Source organism: Ixodes scapularis, unplaced genomic scaffold (genome assembly GCF_016920785.2).
Source record: "Ixodes scapularis isolate PalLabHiFi unplaced genomic scaffold, ASM1692078v2 PGA_scaffold1__304_contigs__length_218370807, whole genome shotgun sequence".
Classification (NCBI taxonomy): Eukaryota; Metazoa; Arthropoda; class Arachnida; order Ixodida; family Ixodidae; genus Ixodes; species Ixodes scapularis.
The window spans coordinates 179,602,921-179,615,318 of record NW_024609846.1 but is presented as its reverse complement, the minus strand read 5'-3'; the positions used below and the strand labels follow the sequence as shown (position 1 = coordinate 179,615,318).

At 49.3% G+C, this 12,398-nt stretch overlaps 1 pseudogene; it reads left to right on the top strand.

The window, feature by feature from the left end:
• Positions 1 to 8,830: 8,830 nt before the first annotated feature.
• On the top strand, positions 8,831 to 10,860 carry LOC120839034 (annotated as a pseudogene).
• Positions 10,861 to 12,398: the final 1,538 nt, after the last annotated feature.

Genomic DNA, 12,398 nt, shown 5'->3' with positions numbered 1-12,398 from the left:
AAAACAAAGTTAAGGACATAAAGCTGTTCTGTGTATAGTCCAGATGTCTACCATTTTCATAATCTTTATAAGCGCCAGCTGGCCTTTCCTCGAAAATTCGTGGAAGTTTTAACACACAAAATATAATACGAAACATGGTTCCTTGTGTGTGTTTTTTTTACTTGGCGAGACTAAAAACTGCGTTTTGTATTCCCCAAAAAAGAGAAAACAAAATTAGAATCATAAGTCGAGTAATGCCGCATACGCAAGAAAGTGAAAAACAATTATTAAAATCTAAAATTCGGTTGTAAGTTATAGCGTAGAACGGTGGGGCGAATCAAGGGAGCAAAAGCAAACCACTGATTACGTAGTTTCAAAAGTACGTAGGTAATGTATGTAATATATATATATATATATATATATATATATATATATATATATATATATATATATATATATATATATATATATATATATATATATATATATATATCGTTTTTTTTATTACGCCCGTGGGGGCATACTGAAATAAATATGATTTTTTTAACGGTGTTAAATAACTATAAAAAAAACGAGCTAACGCACGCCTGGCCGGAGACGATCTAGTCATTAGAAGAGGCGCGCATTTCTATGATATTACGTTATTATTTATTCCACATCTAGCTAACACTATAATAATTTTCACGCGCCTCCCTTTTAACGGCGCAAAAATTAAACTCAAGCTATCCCACCGCTGGAGGAACTAAGCTCCTCCAGCGATGCTTGCTCATATTCGAGCGGTACGTATTTTTGCTTGCCAACTTCGTTTCAGACAGTTAATGAGAACTTTGTAAATTAGTCCTCTCAAAATAATCGGCATGTGTCCTGAATGTGGCAGAATATTCCCTCATCCTTATTAGGGCGCGGGGTCGTTACCATAATGAAGCAAGGACTTAAAGCAAAAGGGACGGTGTCAATTTTTACGACAATCACCTCAACACGTAGACCTTCAGCAACTCTTCGATGTCGCCCTCGGAAAACAAGCTGCAAACTATACGAGATGTCTTAAGCTACGAAACGATATAAAGAGTATGCAGCAACCATCAAGCACGGGTAAAGCAAGGCACGCATTAGCGATGGAAACGAGCGCCCGGCAGTTTATATGGCAACTTGCCCGGACGCTGTGACGTGACATCTATAAATCCACACCACAGCGTCCGCGCCACGTTGCTACAGAAACTCCTGCGCGGCGCAAATCCCCAGAAAGATGTTTATTTTTTTTTCGCAGAGTTTTTCGTGTCTGTTCGCAGAGTTTGTGAACAGTGGCCTTATTGGTTGTGTGACTTCACCTTGTGCCTATTGGAAGCTAGCTTGAGCTAGCCGGCAGTTACTCCGTTTTTCAGCTCGCAAGTTGAGGTTCGAGGCGTTGGCGCATGTGCGGTGTTGAGGTCGAGAAGACCGAGCGAGCGGCCGATCCCAGAGGGGGCCCTCGTGGCCCGGTGAGATTGCCCCCTGCAGTTCGGACTTCACGAAACATCGTTCATCTTGGCGAGAATAGGCGACACTTCTCCGCCCCTCCCATTTTCCCTTGTGGGTACAGATGAACTAAACGAAATGAGCGCAGCGTGAATCGCACGCTTACACGTAACACGTTACTGGTAATGCAGCGTTAGTGGTAATGCGCCTATTATTTTCTAGCGAAGGACTGATTTTAGTGTTGTTTTTATTTGCTTTAAGAGGGACACGTAGCTCACGTACGTTATTTTTCATAAGGTAAAAAAACACAATCGTCTACATGATTTCACTGGCGGGCATTATGCAGCACCGATCCAACATTTGACCTGACTCGTACTGGCCGTTAGCGATCAGTACCCGTACACAAAACGTGATATATAATCCCCAGCGAGGTGTATTCTTATAGTGTCTTCGAGCAAAGTCTGTCACAGGGAGTCAACTTGGTCGTTTGCGCAAGATTCGGCACGTGCATTTTACAACGTAGCGTATGCTCACGCCCGGATATTATAGGCTGCACTTTGTCTAGGCGGTCGTGTCCGTGTCCACGAAAACCAGCCACTGCTTGATTGGTGGGATTTTTCACTGGTATTCGAGAAATTAGCGAAATCGAGCTTGGTAGACTCTTGTCCGAAAATTGTGTGTCTGAACCGTTTGCCTGTCACTCTGTCCCATGGGCCATGGCCTCTGCGGGACTTCTGCTCGCGAGTCATGAAGACGTGCCTTTCGTGTTTACCAGATAACTTCCTCTCGGACAGTTGTTATGAGCGGCCGAGGTCATTGTTCGGTTTTGTTATCCTATAACTGTAAGAACAATTGGCTTTGGCTTCCCCAAGCTATGGGGCTTATTTCGCCGGTCAGGGTACATCGTCGCAGCATCTCCCGATACGTTGGAGGTAAATGGTATCGTATGCAGATTCCTTGCAGAATGCAAAATGTACGCACATCTACAGTAGCGTTGCAACAAAGAAGGGGGCGAGTGGGGGGGGGGGGGGGGGGGGGAAGGGGGGCAGTAAAATCTTCCCCCGCCCTATCTCCCGAATAGTTCCGACGCCTCTGCATATGGACGCCCCACACAATTTACACCCGGGGTTACACTCCTGCAGGAACGTACTTACACGTCGCAAACAGCAGAAGGATGCCGGTCCTTGTTCGGCATACCGCTCTTTTATGTCTTGTAACCCCCCAATTAAAAAGAAAAGTTGATATTGCCATTTTCTGTGTTTTTATTCTTTCCGTGTGAACTGCTATTTTTGTTTCCTTCCGGGCACCAAACGCCCGTGTGTAGAGTACGAAGTCACAAGCGTGCACAGACGTGCCGAAATATTGAATTTTCGCCTCTTTCCCTATTTCTTTATATATTTTTATAGCGCTGTTCTTTTTTACGCGCACATTATTTCGCGGAAAACATGCATATTGTGTCCAGGATTTTTCTATGCACTCGTTTCGTTCCTTCCTTCCGATCGCTGTGCCTTTCTCGTGCATGTTTTGTATGCGTGTGTTTCGCTAGCTTCCGCGTTTTTATCATCCGTCACACACGCGTGGTCTTGCGTGTAGACACACACCCGAACACGAGTGCTTTTGGGGCCATTCATTCAATCCCCCGGGAGAATTACCTACGTGACGCTTTTGCCCCGGGCTCTTTCGTGCGCGACAGAGCCTTCGTGCTTACGCGCTACATTTTGTTTTCTTTTTTTTCTTTTTTTTTTTTTCTTTTTCAAACCGGCTAGATCACCACTCTTGAGTCTTGTTCCGGATGACACGACTAAGATGGAGCGTAACGTCTCTGGAGCCAAGCGAGTTTCCCAGTACCGAACTTTCCATGTTTAAAAATAACCAAAAAAAAAACGAAAAGGAACCACACCCTATAAGCCAGTTAACGATTTGTTTGTCTACTTCGCTTATTGCAGTGAGAAGAAACGTTGAAGTAAAGATGGGAGATTAAAACTCTCCTCTATTCAGAAGTTGGAGTCGCCGTTATTCCGATAATAACTGGGCATCTAAGTTCCCAGGCAGCACCGAATTCTAGGCCAAAACTTGGCTCGCGTCTGGGAGTTTAGGGCATTAAAAAGCCCGAAGAAGCAAAAGTAGAGCCGAGCCTGACCTCCCTTGGCAACAGTCTGGGTATTTTGGCAATAATTCGCCAAACAAGTACCAAACTTAGGCTTCACTGCCTGGTACTTCGGCTGTCATCTGGCATTTTTGAGCCTAAATCGCCTAACAAATGCCAGATTTAAGCTTACTGCACGGTAGTTCGGCAGATCTTTGGCATTTTTGGGCCAAAATGGACAAACTAATGCCAAACTTAGGCTTCACTTTTTGATAGTTCGGCTGTCATCTGGCACATTCGGGCCAAAATCGCCACAGATGTGCCAGAGGCTTACTACCATGTAGTTCGGTTGAAATCTGGCATCTTTGGGCCCAAGTCGCCAAACGAGTGCCAAAGTTAGGCCTCGCTTCCCTATAGTTCGACTGTCATCTCGCAGCTACGGGCCAAAGTTGCCAAAACAAGTGCCAGAACTAGGCTTACTGCCTTGGAGTTCGGGTGATGAGGTATTTGATGTACGCGGGTGGTCGTAATCTTAATTAAATAGAAATCAAGTTTTATTCGGCTGGGAACTTTATCTTATTTTGGGTGTCTCTTGATTTCTCCAGTCCAAAGGTTGGCTGAATATTTTGACGCGGTTGGACCAGGTTTTGCAAACGCAAATTGTGCCGGATGTTGAACTCGCGCGTAGGTACACACGCCAATATCGGGACGCGCCGTGAGACTGGTTCGACATTAAGGCGCGTTCACACTGGTGATGCGATCTAGTCGAGCGATAACTTTCATTGCAAAAGCGACCACCGCGGGCAAAAAGCGACGGGATTTGAGCAGTCGCTTGCTGACCCGACCTTTTGCGATGCGCTCTAGTCGCGGAGAGGCCGAGCCAATCAACGGCGTTTGGAGCGAGAGTTTTTTAAAAGCAACTCGCCAACGAAAACGTTGGACTCGCTCATCGCGCACGCCAGATTGACCATCTAATTACTTTTTTGCTATACGATTTAGTCGGATCGCGCGACTGCTTACATCCCCGATGTGAATCCGCCTTTACAGAAAGTGCTGCCATAGAGCTAGCACTGCGCGAGACTGATGTGGCACGTCTCCACAAGAGATATTATTAGGCGGCACATTGCAAAAGCGAGCGTGGCTCTGCGCGTGTCTTGCATTGTAATTGAGCACTGTGAAATCCTAGCGATAACAAAGAGCGGAAACAACTGGGGCTCTGTGGCGCGGCTCGCGCATCACACTTGGGGAATGAAAATGAAATCCCGGAACTTGTACTATTTTAGCGTGTTGGTACTTTTTAAACATTTTGAAAGCGGAGACACAAAAGGGACGATACAGACAGGACAATCTTTCAACTTTAACAACTTTTATTTTCGGCTTCAAGCTCAAAGCCCGCCCGCTCCGTGGGAGTACCGGGAAGGGAAGTCTTGGGGGAAGGAGAGGAAGCGGGGGAAGTGTACGCGTTAACCCCGTCCTCCGGGGACAGGTACATCGGGCAAACGGGGCGATGTCTTAACAACCGACTCCGAGAACATCAAATGGACGCCGAAAGTGCTGCTTCGGATTCTAAGCACCCGACCGTCATTCACGGGAGAAAATAGGGAATTGTAGTAGACCGTTTCCGCAGCCCGCTAAGCACCCGGATAGCGCTCCGTAATCCGCCAGAAGACCTTGAACTATGCAGAGAAGGCTGGAGGCGCGCATGCGCAGCTGCGGCGTTTTCTTCTGAGATACCGTAGCGGAGGAGGAAAACGATCTACTACAACTCCCTAATAGGGAGTTGTTGTAGGCCACTGGGAGCGAGTCGAGAGACAAATATTTGAGGCCTATCGGATGGCGACAAGCCCGCAAAACATAAGCACCCCTTCCATTTCGCTCTCAAGAAAGGGGATTATCTTTCTGAGGCCCACAATGGAAGCCGAACGCTGACAGACTAGGCAAGGCGACAAGGTCACCTCGCCTTTTGCAAATCCTCCCCACCTGCTTTTGTGTCTTCGTGTGCGGCAACTCCGGTCCATACTTTCGACTTTGGGATTATGACTTTTTCTAGTGCAGTCAGCGTCCCCGAATTACAAGGTGTAATTTTTTTCTCGTTATTGTGCGTAGTTTTAAAGATATCGACGCCTCAAAGTTTTGTTTGGGGCGCGGCCAACAAAACCGAAACTAGCCGCTCGAGGCCCCGGCAACACTGAAAATCAGCCGCTATGTGAACGTGACGTCAGGATCGTTCTCGTTCAACGAGTACGCAGGCCGAGCGGCACCTACCTCTGTTGCGCTAGCTGTCTAAAGATAGGAGGTAAGTTGATTTTGTTTTCATTCTGCAACGTGGTAGTTATCCAGCATATGTAGCAAGAGTTAGTGCTTATACCCAAAAGCTAGTGCTTATACCCAAAAGCTAGCGACTGGAAAACAAGTGCACTCGTTCGGTGCCGTACTCGGCGGCTGTCGCCGTGTGTGCAGTCTTCCGTACTTGTCGCTAGGCGTAAATTGTCATCGGGGCTCCGTGGAAGGAGCGGTGTTGCTCAACGCCGCGCTGCCGGTGACGTGCAGTACTGGGGGCCTCTCGCTTTCGCGCTGCGGGTCAGTCCCAGACACGAAGCTTTGAGGCTCTCCGGCACGGACCGCGGCGCCCGAACACACCTGTGCTGAGGTGACGTCTGTTTCTTCCTTCTTTTTTTTCCCCTCGGGCGCGTAAAAGACGAAGTCCAAAGTCCACTCGTCGGACAGCGTTCATTCACACCTTCTCCAATTTCCGGTCCGTTGGAAACTTGTGAAAAAGCACCTCCGGGTTGCGCAGCGGGTTTTTTGAGAAGCCCACAGCGCTACAAGTTGCACACGGCATATTTCGCAGAACAGCTGGGCAGTCTTGGGCGCACCGAGTTGCTCGCTAAAACGAGTCTTGGAGTCCTCACAAAGCAAATTAACAAAAGGCTATACCGAAGCTACACGGGCTACAGATAAAAGCAACGGCTAAACACGCCAATCACAAGCCGAAGTAGCGATGGTAGCGGCTCAAAGGAGCGCACTCCGCGCAACGCCCGCACCGGAGGAAAAAAAGAGAACGATACTGACGTCACGGCCCAATGTTGCTTTAGCGATCGGAAAGCCCGTGGCCTCCCGCTAAGGAGCAGCGGCTCGCGACGGGTTGCATTTTTATTATCGTCATTAGTTGAGAATGCGGCGTCCCACGGACGTAATATTTTGGCTGGGGTCGTATTTTGTGTCACTACAGTTTAGTTATGTACGGAGTTGCCCTTTAAGCAAATCAAAAGGGTGGAGCGAAACGCGTGACCCGGCGTGACCTCTCTACGTGGGACGCGTAGGACAAAAACGTTTGGACGAAAATTTGTCACGTGACTTTCTCTGTCACGCTGATGGGATCTCAAGGGCTGTTGTTTTCGCCGTTTGCCTAGTTATAGAAATAGACGGGCCACGTACGTCCGGCTTTCGAACTGCGCTCTTCGGTGTTCTGTTGCTTTCGTGCGTTGCAGACGCGGCCCTGTTTTTTCGTCGTAAACGGCCAGAATACGTCCATAACAATTTTTCGGTAATAGCTATTTTTTTCACCGGAGTTCGTGGAATTTTTGTGATGTGCTTGTTGGACACGCTTCGTCAAAAAGTGATCTTCGCCGACGACAAAACGTCAGTTGAATGTGCGTAACCTTCTTTCTCGAATGTGTTTGTGGGGTGCCTGAGTTGGATTGTGCATCTATCAAGGATTATATGATATCGCTTTTTTTACTAGTAAGTACACTGCAAGCATGCTTTTGATAGTAGTCCTGCTTTCCTTTCAATCTCCGCGGTTTTTTGTGTGATGAGTTTTGCTTGGCATGGGGACAGTGTTAATTCTATTTTATAATTTGCTTTTCGTTTTACAGAGAAGTGCGACCTTTATAAATATGTCGAGAATACAGTGTGTGTAATGATGATGGTTTAATGAACTTGTGGGAGCGATCGAAAAAATTTGTTTGTCCGTATATGTGATTGGATATGCAACAAATGATATGCAACATACAAATACTTGCACTACGTCCGGCCAATACGGAGCAGACGCATCGTAGAGTATTCGCACAATATTACGCGAACGCTAGACCAGGGCAAAACAGCTGTACGGCAATACCTGCCGGATATCAAACGGTGGTGCAAAACTTGACATTTGAGCGATATTGGAACCGACTTTCGGCCGGCACTGGCACGATACTGCAAAGTATTGCCGTGCGGCTTTGGAACGGAGGTGATGACATCTTACCATCGTGTTTCCAACGCTTATTTAATTTCATTCTCTTCTGGGAGGCCTGAAAGAGCACTTCTGTGACACACCAAAGCTATTCTAAACTTGGCCAGGCATCTCGGCTTTCTTTGCCACTGTTAAGAATGGAACCTTCGGCGACCTTCTTCCGAGTTTCAACGCTGCGGAAACGAGTCAAGACGAGTCCGGGACCGTCGCCCGCTTGTCGGGGCCTGCGGCAACAAGTCTCAACGCGCCCGTGACGTTAGCGGGACGTGTGTGTGTGCGTGGCGGTTGGTGCGCTCGGGAAAGGGAGAGAGGCATGGCCTAACTGCGGAGAACTTTTGCTGCATCGCACTTGACGGCGGGTTGCTGCATCGCACTGGCTGCCCTGGCAAGGAGTGAGGGAGAAACGGACCCTATATAAGGCGGAGCGCGAGGCTGCTCCGTTGTTCTCTCGTATTTGACGACTGTATCGCTACCACGTAATTAAACCGTTCGTTACGTTACCAAGTCTCCCACCTCCACTGAACCCCTGGGTTCTTCACTTCGGGGATTGGACGTCGTCACGAGACAGGAAACCTCAGGACGTGCGGCCTAAACCCCGCCTCGAACAACTGGTTGGCAGCAGTTGGGATCGGACCATGCGACATCGTGCTACATCTGTGGGTGAGCGTTTGGACTTTGCTTTGAGATTCGCCAGGCTTCAGATTATGGGTAATTAATTTTGAACTGCTGGGAATCCTTAGTGTTTGACTTGTGCGCTAGGTTTTTGTACAACCTCGCGACAAGTTTTATAGCAAAGCCAAAGCTAAAGAGCAACGATCATGGATCTAATGAGGTTACTGAGAACAGATTTACTCTGTTTATGTGAAGAATTGGGTGTGGAGGTGGAGCAAAAGATGAAGAAATCTGAGATCAGTAAAGCAATTTCAGAGAGCGCGGAAGCAGAGGAAATTAAAATTGCGTGGGAATTACTTCAGAACGCTAAAAGTGAGGCTGCAGCGAGAGAGGAACGAGCGCAGGCTGCAGCGAGAGAGGAACGAGCGCAGGCTGTAGCGGCAGAGGAACGAGCGCTAAAAAAGCTAGAGCTCGAAATTGAACAACAGCGATTAAACTCGCAGAACAGTAGAGTTGGGGCTCCGGTACGAGCAAGTGAGGCCGAGTCGTATCAAATGAAGAAGCTCCTGCAGCCGTTTAAAGTTGGGGAAGACGTGGGCCTATTCTTAGTTAACTTTGAGAGGACATGTGAGAAGTTGAGCTTCGCCCCAGAAACGTGGCCGCAACGGCTTTTGACGTTGTTGCCCTGTGAGGCTGCAGAGGTTGTCGCGCGCCTTAGTACTAGAGACGCGGACGACTACGACAAGGTGAAGTCGAGCCTTTTGAAGCGGTATCGCCTTTCTGCCGAGGCATTCCGTCAAAGGTTTAGAAACGCATCCAAAAAGAGCAGCGAGGGCTACTCGGAATTCGCGTACGGGCTTAAAACCAACTTGATAGAATGGTTGAAGAGCGAGGAAGTGTACGAAAGCCGAGACAAAGTAGTCGAGTGTGTGTGCCTCGAACAGTTCTTTTGTAGCATTCCGCAGTCAGTCAAGCTCTGGGTGCAGGATAGGGTGGGAGTCGACTCTGTCGAAAGGGCCGCTGAGCTAGCCGAAGAGTACGCGACGCGTAGAAAGCTGAGCGGAGAGGAAAGCGAACCCGGCCGGAGCGATCAGCGCAAGCCCTTCCAACAGGGAAACGGCTCGCGAGAAAAAAGGCCCGAGAAGCCAGAAACAGGACAAAAGGTCCCAGAAAAGAGCGGAGATCCCTCGAACGGAGACGAGGCACGAAAAAGCCAAAAAGGGCAGTTCGAGGCAAGGAAGCCGTTCCTGTGCTACACCTGTCAGGAGCCGGGACACACAGCGGCCAGGTGTAACAAACCGCGGGTTGTGTTCTCGTACGTGAGCGGTAGTGACAGGGACCTGGAGCTTCTTCGTCCTTATCTTCACGAGCTCCAGGTAAACGGAAAGCCGTGCAGGGTGCTTCGGGACAGTGCAGCGACGATGGACGTTGTTCATCCGTCGTATGTGACGACATCCGACTTTACTGGAAAGGTAGTTTGGATCAAGCAACTGCTCGAGAAGCACAGTGTCTGTCTGCCTATGGCGAGAGTAAGGATAACTGGCCCGTTCGGAGAGCTAGTGACAGAGGCGGCTGTCTCGCAAACAGTCCCGTTGGAGTATCCCTATTTGTTTTCTAACCGGTCAGATTGCCTGCTGCGCGAAAGGGGTCAACAGCTAGGAGAAGGACTAGTTCAGTCGTGTACGAGGTCCAAATCGCGTCAGCTCGCCCCTTTGTTGACGAGTGATCCAGAGCGAAAGGCAGGTGACGGGGAGCAAGCACTCCCAGAGTTGGAGACAGAGAAACGGAATGAGGGGGTCCGGGTTGTAGAACAGTCCGACCTCGTAGCACTAGAAAGCGTACGCCGTCCCAACGCGCCGGCGAAAAAGGCGGAGGAATACGGGATCATTAAAGGATCTGGGTCCATATCACAAGAGCGAATGACATTTTAGCGAACGGCGACATTTGAGCGAATGGTCGTTTTAGCGAATAACGGGGGCGCGCGTTAACCCATCCGTCGCGCTGCGCTTTACGCCGCTTCGCGGCGACAGTCTCCGGCAACTCATTACAAAAATATGAACTCACTTGGCCCACCCGAAAACGCCGCTTCGCGGCGTCCGACTATTCGCTAAAGTGTCATTCGATGAAACGTGGGCGTTCGCTAAAACGTCATTCGATCAAGTGAGTGCCTCCCAAAGGATCTCTCGTAGCTCCGACGTCACGTAACTTTGGTTCTCTGTTACGAGTAGACAGAGCGTCTTTGACAGTCGAGCAGAAGAGCGACCCTAGTGTGTCAGGGTTTCGCGGTACTGCTCAGGAGATTGCTAAGACCAATGTGACGGGGCATGAAAAAGGCGGATTGTTTTATCGGCGCTATAAGGACCGCATTTTCACGTCTAGAAATCACGTGAAAATCGATCACTATGACTTCAGCGCAAGAAAGAGGAAAGGCAAATTTAACAGCAATGCCGATGGGTTGAGCAGATTTTTCTGATATCACCAAAAAGAGTAGGGATGATCTCAGAGGTTTTCGTCATCCACGGGAATGAGGATCTAAGTGGGGGCACTTCGTTAAAACCCCAAAATGACCTCACAAATTGCGAAGAGTTTTTGTCTTTTTGTATTTTGTTCATAGTGACCTCTTTGGAAAAATGAGTTTTGCTTTGTCGACGGCGGGTCTCGATACCCGAAATTGCCCTAAGGTTTTAAATTGCATTGTTTTGGCAAATTTTGGTAATCCGTAATCCAGTCTGGCGGGTCTCTGGCGGATTCCGAGCGTTTAACTGCGGTGTGGCGTGGTGTTGTGGGGGACGTTTCCGCTGATGCCTCCGTTGTGAGAGGTTTGGGAGTTTGCTTAGTGCTTGCAGCATCTTCTCAAGGCCTACTCCAAACCCCACCTCTTCAGGCCAGCGATAGTATCACCGGCCATTCGAGGTTTCCCTGGCCCCGGAGGGGCTGTTAAGAATGGAACCTTCGGCGACCTTCTTCCGAGTTTCAACGCTGCGGAAACGAGTCAAGACGAGTCCGGGACCGTCGCCCGCTTGTCGGGGCCTGCGGCAACAAGTCTCAACGCGCCCGTGACGTTAGCGGGACGTGTGTGTGTGCGTGGTGGTTGGTGCGCTCGGGAAAGGGAGAGAGGCATGGCCTAACTGCGGAGAACTTTTGCTGCATCGCACTTGACGGCGGGTTGCTGCATCGCACTGGCTGCCCTGGCAAGGAGTGAGGGAGAAACGGACCCTATATAAGGCGGAGCGCGAGGCTGCTCCGTTGTTCTCTCGTATTTGACGACTGTATCGCTACCATGTAATTAAACCGTTCGTTACGTTACCAAGTCTCCCACCTCCACTGAACCCCTGGGTTCTTCACTTCGGGGATTGGACGTCGTCACGAGACAGGAAACCTCAGGACGTGCGGCCTAAACCTCGCCTCGAACACCACTTTTGGCACTTATTTGGCACTTCAGTGGGTAGCCAGAGAAGAGCCAAGCTTCGGCAACCCCCGAATCGCCAAATTAAGATTTACTGCGGCAGTTATGGCTCAAGTCTGTCACATACTTTGGCAGAACTGTGGCGCACCCGAGGAAAGCCAAACTCGGCGTGGCCGAAATACCGAAATTAGGCGTTGCTTTGGTAGTTATGGCTCAAGTACGGCACACTTCGGCACTCCTGTGGCGTACCAGAGAAACGCCAAACTTTGGCGTGTCCGAAATACCCAAATTAGGGTGTTGCTGTGGCAGTTATGGCTGAATTATGGCACCAACTTTGGCGCTCCTCTGGCGGGCCAGATAAACGCTAAACCTTGGCGTGCCCCAAATTCCCAGATTAGGATTTACTATGGCAGTTATGGCTCAAGTATGGCACCAACTTTGGCGCTCCTCTGGCGGGCCAGAGCAACGCCAAACTTTGGCATGTCCGAAATACCCAAATTGGGCGTTGCCCTGGCAGTTATGGCTCAAATATTGCACTACGTTGGCACTCCTGTGGCGTACCAGAGAAAAGCCAAACTTGGGCATGTCCAAAATACCCAAATTAGGCGTTACTCTGGCAGTTA